The following is a 9622-nucleotide window of genomic DNA, read 5'->3' on the forward strand; positions in this document are numbered from 1 at the left end:
GTCCCAAGTACTTCTCCAGTCCAGGAACATCCAGAAAGAGCCGATTGCAGTGATCAGGTCCATGAACATATCTGAAGTGAGCCCTGAGTCTGACTCGGACTCCTTCAGTAGCCCGTATAATGGGATTGTAAGGTGAAGCCGATTGTAAAAGGTTCATGTAAACGCCCGAGTGGATCTGTTTCACTCGGAGAGGGTTGTGATTGGGATCCGATTGTACGAGGTAAACTACACCGATCGATAATCCGCTCCATGTCTCATATATGTGGCCTTTGACAGCAGAGCGGATTAAACTCGGGGATTAAACTGATAAATTTACTGTAATCGTAGATAATCCACGTTCGCTAGTAGGTTTTTCAACATCTGTTGGTCACAAGTTAACACGGAGACCAGTTAATTCGAAACATCAGCAGGTGCAGCAGAGCTCCGGTGATTTACACCGTGATGTGCTGCTGGGCGGAACGCTCACTCCTTGAGCAGCGTCTCATGGAGGTGTTGGAACATTTTTTGAGCAGATCCAGCAGATAAAAACTCTCTGCTCGACGCTGAGGACTGCTGCTGCAGAGAGGAAGACCTGGAAGTTCCACGAGAGACTTTGTGCTCATGTCACAGAACGCAGCATGATCCGCTTCATCCAGGGTCCTGGTGAACGAGGATTGATCGCTGATCGCTGTGTATACCGTCCATGTATACACATGTGTTTAACATGATCGTTTTCAATCGGATTGGAAAAACAACATGTAAACTGGACCAGTGTCTCCCACCATCAGGACGGAGTGGAGGACGCCACAGGAATGCAGGGATTTCCTCCAGGACTGAAGAGAAGCTCACTGACAGATCATATTGGAGCTGCTTTCCAAACACAAGCAACTCCAACATTCACAGGTGAGCAGAGACAACACCTTGTGAAAGAACAGATGGATCAGTAAACACACAGCAACAACAAGATGGTGTCTGAGACACTCCTAACCACGAAGGGACTCGAACCCTCAGTCTTCTGATCCGAAGTCAGACGCCTTGTCCATTAGGCCACGTGGTCCCACTCAGTTATCTGCCCCACTAGGTCATCTGCCCCACAGCTTCATGCTGCCAGGAAGCTGTTTAACACCAAACCTTGGGGAAATCACATGACTTGAACTCCACAGTTTCAACAAAGGTCAAACAAAACAACTAACCTTGAAGAAAGAAGAGAAGCAGAAATGTTTGTCCTTAAACTGGCACAGGAAGACGGTTTCCCACAGGACATCCAGAGACTTAAAGCTCAGAAAGTGAAAACTCTGGACTTTGCAAACTTTGTTCATTAGGCCACGTGGTCTTGTGTGCAGTGATTGTGGTCAGTGGTTCTGCTTCTGCTCTAAATTGTCTCGAGCAAATCCACCCAACCTATGATCTGTTTCCACTGTCGTCTTCTGCTAAATACTACAGTACTTTTAACACTCTCATTTTCTACATTGAAGAGTTGTCGAGGCCCCTTTTCCCCAGGCTTACCTGGATGATCCAGTACAGCCAGAGCAGCCTCTCCCCTATCTCTGGAGTCCTGCCTGAAGATGGAATCCATCATCAGGTGTACAGCAGTGGGACAGTGCCTGGTCAGTCTCCTCTCACCGTGTGATCCCCAGAAGCCATCTCCACACAGAGGCTAGAAAGCCTAATGGCCCCTGGTCTGGGAAACCAAAGCTAACGCTGCAGTCAGCCGCCACTCCTGAGACCACCACTCATCCTCCACCATTCTTGTGGAAGCTGTGGATCCTCTTTCTGTCTGGTTTATCCATCTTCAGGCGCGGCGCACCGGATACCTGACTAACAACAACTAACACCGGTGCTAGCTCCCTCAACATGCCTGCAGACATCTTAGCGCAGACGTGGGTGCAACCGGACGGCACACCATCACAGTCATCGCTCGTGGATCTACCGCGCAGACCTTGTCACATCCACCGGGGATCAGGCCGCTGGTTTTCTTTCCTGAATCACGGCAGCGAGAGCTCCACACCGTCACTGTGGTCTGCAGCGCGTCCCGTCGCACAACAGCTCCGTCATCGGAGCACGGCCACTGAGGTCTGATAGCGCTGTGAGCCGGAGCGTCAGAAAACCTGGAGTGGATTACAGTGTCCTGCGCCCAATAAACAAACTGGACTTCAACAAACACATCACTCTTGAACAGCTAAACGTGCAGTCACTGTCTAACAAAGCCGGACTCATCCATGACCACATCATCGAAAAGGGGATGTTGTGAGACATGGCAACAGCCTGGGGTCTACTCTGTGTTCAACGAAGCCTGCCCCCCCGGGTGTTCATATTTGGATAAGGCCCGAACAACTGGCCATGGTGGCAGTGGGGTCCCCCAGGGCTCCGTGCTCGGCCCCACCCTCTTCACCATCTACATGCTTCCCCTCGGGTGTGTCGTCAGCAAGCATGGAATTAATTTCCATTGCTACGCTGACGACACACAACTCTACCTCAAGGTCTCCCCTTCTGCACCCCCTCCTCCACTGTCACCTGCCTCAGCTGGTTTTGGGGGTTCAGGTCAACATTCATTGTAGTGAAAGAAGAAGAATGTGTCCAGCGAGGGAAAAGCAGACTGAGGAGTATTTCCAGATGTCAGGAGGTTGACCTTCAGGAGGAAAGTCATTGAAGAAGGCTTCACCTGCACAGCTGAACTTCTCAAGATACCCGATCCAGGACTCTGCAAACGAGTCACCTCGGAACTGATGGATAATTCATATCAATGAAGAGGCTGCTGCCAATGCAGCCAAATCTCACACTGGTTGATCTGAATATCCGGTCAGTTATCTGTAACTACCCTTGTCTCCATTTTGCCTGAAGCAGGCCAGTTAGCTCAGCTGGTCAGAGCGTGGTGCTAATAGCGCCAAAGTCATGGATTCAACCCCCATACTGGCCACAGGACTCAATGGTGAATGTGGGGAACACAGCTGTGTCTGCAACTTCAGCAGGAGGTGTGTTGTTGTAAGGAAAGTGATTCCAAATAAGTTCAGGATCACATCTGGTGGCTTTTAATCAATCCAACCTCTAAATGTCATGATAAACATGACAATGAAATTTCTTTACAACATTCAAACTCTGCATAGTTTTAATATAATAGTGCAAAATTGATGCAAGACCCCTCTACCCCTTTTCCACCAAACTGGTTCCTGGGCCAAATCAGCCCCAGATCAGGCCCCGGCCATGTGTCGACTACGTCAGGCCCTGGGGGGCGGGGCTACGTCTCCCCTGGCAAAACACAGAGACGCCTTTTTTTTTTTTATCAGAAAGCTGCGATGGGGCAGCATTTAATTTAGTTTAATTCAGCCAAGAAATGGATTTTAAGAATAAGCGGTGGTCTGAGGAGGAGACCAGGGCCTCCTGGTGCTATGGTCTGCAGCAGAAGTTCGGGAGAAACTTGCGGAGCAGCGCAGACCCGGTCTGGATCCAACCGGAGGTGAAGCAGCTCCTGAATGACTCCGTATCCTGGTGAGTTTCATTCTTGAAGCACCGAGGATCCAGGAATTTTTTTAAAAGATTTGATTTCAGAGATACAGAGGGTGAGGGAGGAGGGAGGGAGAGTGGAGTCAGGTTTACTGGAGAGAGAGAGCTGGGTGTCTCCGTGTAGCAGTGAAAATTAATGCCATATTTCCAGAAAATGTTGCCGAGGGGAAGGAGGTATATGATGAAGAGGAGGGGCCCCCGGACAGAGCCCTGGGGCACACCAGAAGTGACAGGGAGGGCTGAGAGGTGAAGGACTTGAGCTGGATGAACTGAGAGCTCCAGTGAGGGAGGAGAGAAACCAGAGAAGGGGGGAGTGAGTGATGCTGATGGAGGAGAGTCTATTGAGCAGGATGGAGTGAGAGACGGTGAGGAAGGCCGCCTCAGATGGAGGAGGATGAGGATGGAGATGAGACCGGAGTCAGCTGCCATGAGAAGGTCATCAGTGATCTTTATTACTGCTGTTTCAGTGCTGTGGCGGGACGGAAACCGGACTGGAACTGCTCATCAAGGCTGTTGTGGGTGAGATGGGAGTGGAGTTGAGAGGCAACAATTTTCTCTAGGATTCTGGAGATGAAGGGAAGGTGAGAAATGGGGCGGAGCTTATTGAAGTTGTTGGGATCTGAACCAGGTTTCTTCAGGATGGGGCTGACAGCTGCAGATTTAAAAAGAGCGGGAACAGTTCCAGACGACAGCGAGGAGTGAATGATGGCTGATATGAGGGGGAGCAGAGAGGGGAGGCAGGATCTGACCAGGACTGTGGGGAGGGGGTCCAGCTGACAGGTCGAGGGCTTGGACTTGGTGATGAGATTGGAGATGTCAGAGGGAGGAGGGAGGTCAAAGTTGGAAAGTAGATGAGATGGCGGGAGAGGTTCAGAGGAGGGGAGAGGGGAGGTAGAGGAGCTGAGGTGTTGGTGGATTCTCAAGACCTTGTTGTTGAAGAACTGGAGGAGAGAGTTACAGGACTCTGCAGAGTACAGATGGGGGGTAGAGAGTCTGGGGGCTGGATGATGCTGTTGAAAAGAGAAAAGAGTGTCTTACTGCTGCCAGCATTAGAGCAGATGAGACCGGTGTAATATTGTGATTTCGCGTGAGATATGGAGTCCTTATAAAGAGATAAATGAGCAGTATACTTGTCTTTGTGGATGTTGAGTCCAGATTTACGAAAGAGTGTTTCAAGCTGACGATTTTTTGGGTTTCATGATACGGAGATCAGGAGTGAACCAGGGAGCAGGACCGGGTAAAGAAAACAGAGCCAGATTTTACAGGAGCGAGTGAGTTGAGGATGTGAGAGAGTCCATGATTGTCCAGAGAGACAAGGTCATCGGGGGTGGAGGAGTCAAAAGTCAGGGTGGAGATGCAGGAGGAGAGGGAGTCCATGCTAATTTCCTTTATATTACGGAATGAAATGACACGGGGGGCCTTAGAGATGGACAGACGGAGGGAGACATTAATGAGAGGAGGAAATGGTCGTAATATGAAGCAGTCCAGTCAGACGGGGTGAGACCGGAGCAGCAGATTAAGTCCAGGCTGTGTCCTTTGATGTGGGTGGGGAAATCTGCAAACTGAAGGAAGCCAAAACTGTCGAGTGATGAGGAGAAGTCCTTGGTAAGGGGGAGAGCAGGATTGTCCATGTGTATGTTGAAATCTCCCAGCAGAATTACATTCGGAGAGAGAGTGGATAAGTGGGTGAGAAGGGCCGAAAATTCATTTAAAAAATCGGAGTGAGGCTTGGGGGGACGGTAGACGGTGGCAATGATGGTGGGAGTGGGGCCGGAGATCTGACAGGCCAGGCATTCCAGAGATGAGAGAGCAGGCAGAGAAACTGGGAGGACCTTCCACCTCTCGCGGTGTAGTATCGTGAGATCGCCTCCGTGACCCGAGCCGCGAGGTTTGCTAATGTAAACAAGCCCCAGCGGAGTAGCACCGTTCAGCTGGGAGAAGTCACCAGGAAGTTGCCACGTCTCATTTGAACAGAGAAAGTCAAGCTTACGGTCCGTCAGGAGATCTTGGATGAGTTGACCTTTGCTCGTGAGAGAGAGCGGATGTTCAGCAGACCGACGTTGATGTTGCTATTGTCACTGGAGCGGGGAGCGTCAGCTGGAGCTTTAGCCGACCTAGCCAGGCGGGCTAGCACGCTGTGGTTGACAGTCCTGCCGGTGTTTCTGGGCGGACGGCGAGTGGAGGACCGGATCGAAGTAATTCCCTTGGAGGCGCCGAAAAGAAAGCCCTGCCGAGAGCCATGATGGACGTGTCTTGGGCGAGGCTGGAAGCAGATGTCCGGATGGTGGTTCAGAGCTGCTGGAGGAGATCCGGACCGGTGACAGCGGAGCCGGAGAAGCTCCGCCGCCGTACACTGTAGGATTCCTTCCACGGGTGAATGGAGGAGTGGCAGGACAGTCCAGACCAATATGGAGCAAAAAATCATGAGGCGCTGTACACTCAAAATAAGCAAACTGGTAGGCTGTTACATTAATTCAATTGTAACATGTTTCATCTAATCTATAATTTAATGTTTCCATCATGAACATTATAAAATCATGTTGGCTTTACATGAAGTCAAGCAACTAAACATTTATTAAATTAATTCACATTACAGTTATGTGAAGAAATTGCGTTTGTACAACTAGGCAGTGAAAGCAACGTGAATATCGCGATGATCCGCGAGACTTTGCTGTTGCGACAGTTCGCAGTGACACCTGGGAAGAGGAACTGACCGCGCACATGGAAAAGGTACGTTGTAAGACGTCATTATTAACCATCTAAATGCAAACGAAATAATATGCATAAATATTTCTGGTTAGTGCGCGTTGCAGCGGAACTGTGTGCAGGTTGTTTGGTTGCAGGTTGGTGTATTTTATGCCGTGTTCACACCGGACGCGACTTCAGGGCGCGGGCGACCAATTTCAATGCAAAGTCAATGGCAATGAGCGACTACAAGCGATCTCTGCACTTGCGTCCTGTAGCCCAGAACGAGCCACCTGAGGTTGCCCGTAGTCAGAGTTAAAATATTTTAACTTTTGAGCGACTTGAGACACTCGGTGCTAATGCTAAAAGGCTAATCACAAACGCATGCGGACGGTGGAGACATGTCAGTACGTGTACAGCGCAGCAGCTGACAGCCCGTCCTCAGACGATTCGCCAAACGTTTGTGTGCGAGTTTATCCATATGTAGCGTTTCTGTACTGGCAGCTGTTATCCCGTTGCAGCGCGTTTGACCCTTGTGGGACACGGTATGAGTCCGTAGCGGTGAAGCTACAGCCGCTAAATCGAAGGAATACAGGATCTAAGTTTTGAAAGAGTGAGGAAATGGGTGAAAGTGGAGGAACTGCAATTGCTCGCCTGAACGCACATTAACTGTGTCTCACAACAATTCAACTTTTAAGAGTAAATTAACTAAATATTCAAAAAGTTGTTATGTTTGTTATGATGGCAGATATAGATGTGCAGCTGTCTACTTCCTCTCCCTGCAGTGATCTTTTTATTCTCAAGATAGATTACATGGATAGTTGCCTGGCTGTATGAATAGTATTCTGCCTGTTCATTTGTTTAACAATACTGCAGTCCGTTTTTTGATAATGTTGCTTTGTGTTAATAATAATTATAATAATATTGAATGGAAGAATCTTTTAACATCTTGTAGCATCTTTGTTTTCACACTGGATGATGTATATCTGTCAATTGTTACTTGCTAACTTGACCTTCATGGACAAGAATTGATTGATCTCCCTCATTTTCTCACAGCAGTTTGTCACCAAAGTGTCCTGTGTCTTCAAGTGAGCTGTCCCACTACATCTGTCTTCCATTCGCTTGCATCAGTGACAACATCTTTTCTGGAAAAGGTATGAAGTGTGTTCGGGGGATGGTGGTGGTGGTGGTTAAAATCCTTAGTAACATTTTCAGTGCAGGATTGCAGTGTGGCTGCAGCGATGCCTCACCTAGAGATTAGATCTTGCATATTATTTTGGATGTGTGCCAGTTTCAGCCAAATGTATTTTCTTGACAGATGCACCTTAACACAATTAAAACAATACGTTGTGTATAAGTTGTGAATTTATCATATCTATGTTGATTGCTCAATCCCTAGTCTTTGAGCTACCTGTTCCACTCATCCAGATCCAGGTGTTTCAGTGATTACATGTTGACTTCCATTCACATTAATTGATTGTTCTCTCAATTTCTGATTGCAGGAGGCTCCGGTCCGACTTAACCTGTGCCTGCGTTCAACTGCAGAAGTGCCTGCTGGGTAAAATTCATCCTGTCAGACCTGGATTTCTCTCCAAAACAGTGAATGTATTTTAGGTGAGGAGATGTGGAGGTGTAAGGACTGTACTGTATGTCTATCCAGCAGACTTGAGCTGCTTAAACATATTAGACTACAGCACTGTCATAGGCAACGTTATCCATGCCCCCACACAACATGCCCATGTACTTTTAAGACATGGAATGCTGTTCACATTCATTTAAGTCGAGTCCATCCTAAACAAAACACTCAGGAGCTGCTGGAAGTTTCAACATTCAGTTGTTGTTTGTGCACCTGTAACGATCTGCCAACAGAAAAGGATTATTTTATACATATTGGCACTCATTTGAGGAGTAACGAAACTGTTTTCTGTATGTTTGAGGGTTGCAGTTTTAGAACAAATGTGTATGGAACATTTCACTCTCACAAGAATAGGAAACACAACCCACATGCATTGAAAGATTTCAAGCCAGGTGTAGTTAAAATCACTGGAGTTTCACAAGAATCCTCTGATAATCCTGAGGAAGAGACACTTGATCAAGATGACTTTGCATTTGAAACAGAACATGCATGTTCGAGTAGTGATAGTGTAGTCAAGAACTTACCAGAAGTAATTGAGCAAAATTTTGCTGCAGCGTTGCTCAAGTTGGAGCATTTTGCACGTGTGCCAGGCACAAAAATTGATGAGTTCTTAGAGGAACTGCACTACTTGCTAAATTCAGCAACATTACCCCTGTCCATTAACACTCTTGAGAGTGTTTTTCAGAAACATAGTGCCACAACTGATCAGTCCGTGATAAGAGAAGTAGTAACTGCTCTCTGTGCATCAAACCCATTGCTCAAAGCCATAGGGAAGAATGGTCCCCTGAGCACATCCTATCTCCGCAAGCAGTATTATAAACAAAGCTTTAAGGTTGTTGAACCCATTGAGTACATACTTGATGCAAAGGAGAAAAGCAGTTTTCAGTATGTGCCTGTACTGAAGTCTTTGCAGCAACTCTTTGAAAGGAGAGATGTTGTAGACAAGGTAGTTGAAAACCACAAAGCCCAGCAGAGTAACAAGGTGACTGGTGAGCAACATACTTACAGATCTTCTCAGGATGGTGCGTTCTTCCAAGGAAACAGTTTCCTCTCGGGGGATGAGTTAACAATTTTAGTTAACTTATACATAGATGACTTTGAGGTTTGCAACCCTCTGGGTACTTCTCGTAGAAAACATAAGCTTTGTGCAATCTACTGGACTTTGAATAATTTCCCTCCAGGCTCACATTCATCACTTTCTTCAATTTTCTTGGCAGTCTTGTGTAAGACAGATGATGTGAACAATTTTGGTTATGACCGTGTCTTGCATCCCCTTCTTCAAGATATAAAAACTCTAGAAGAAGAGGGAGTATTTGTTCCATCGCTTGACAGATGTCTGAAAGGCACGATTCAGTTTGTTGCAGCAGACAACCTGGGAGCCCACAGTTTAGCTGGTTTTAATGAGAGCTTTTCTTCTGGCTATATCTGCCGATTTTGCACAGGAACAAGAACAGACATCCAAACAGAAGAAGTTAAGTCAGGTGCATTCAGTCTCAGGACTAAAGAACTCCATGACTGTCATGTGAAATCAGCTCAGGAGAATGGCACAAGCTGTTTTGGGGTGAAAAGTCACTGTGTTATCACTAAAACTCTTGCCCACTTTAGTGTTAATACAGGCTATCACCAGATGTCATGCATGATGTGTTTGAGGGCATTGTGCCCGTTGAGCACGCACATTGTTTGGCATTGCTGATTTCCAAAAAATATTTCAATCTGGAAACCCTCAACAGATCTATCCTGCATTTCCCCTACAAGTAGGCAGACAAGACAAGTAGGCCACATGCGATTCAACACACGTTTTCATCAAGGAAAACAATAGGT

General features: G+C 47.3%; 2 non-coding genes across 2 annotated transcripts; one reads left to right on the forward strand and one right to left on the reverse strand.

Annotated features, from left to right (window-relative positions):
* Nucleotides 1-963: 963 nt before the first annotated feature.
* On the reverse strand, nucleotides 964-1036 carry trnar-ucg (transfer RNA arginine (anticodon UCG)). The gene has a single exon. It is a non-coding gene; the product is annotated as a tRNA-Arg (tRNA).
* Nucleotides 1037-2822: 1786 nt separating this feature from the next.
* trnai-aau (transfer RNA isoleucine (anticodon AAU)) lies at nucleotides 2823-2896 on the forward strand. The gene has a single exon. It is a non-coding gene; the product is annotated as a tRNA-Ile (tRNA).
* The last annotated feature ends 6726 nt before the right edge of the window (nucleotides 2897-9622 follow it).

Source organism: Salarias fasciatus, chromosome 22 (genome assembly GCF_902148845.1).
Source record: "Salarias fasciatus chromosome 22, fSalaFa1.1, whole genome shotgun sequence".
Classification (NCBI taxonomy): Eukaryota; Metazoa; Chordata; class Actinopteri; order Blenniiformes; family Blenniidae; genus Salarias; species Salarias fasciatus.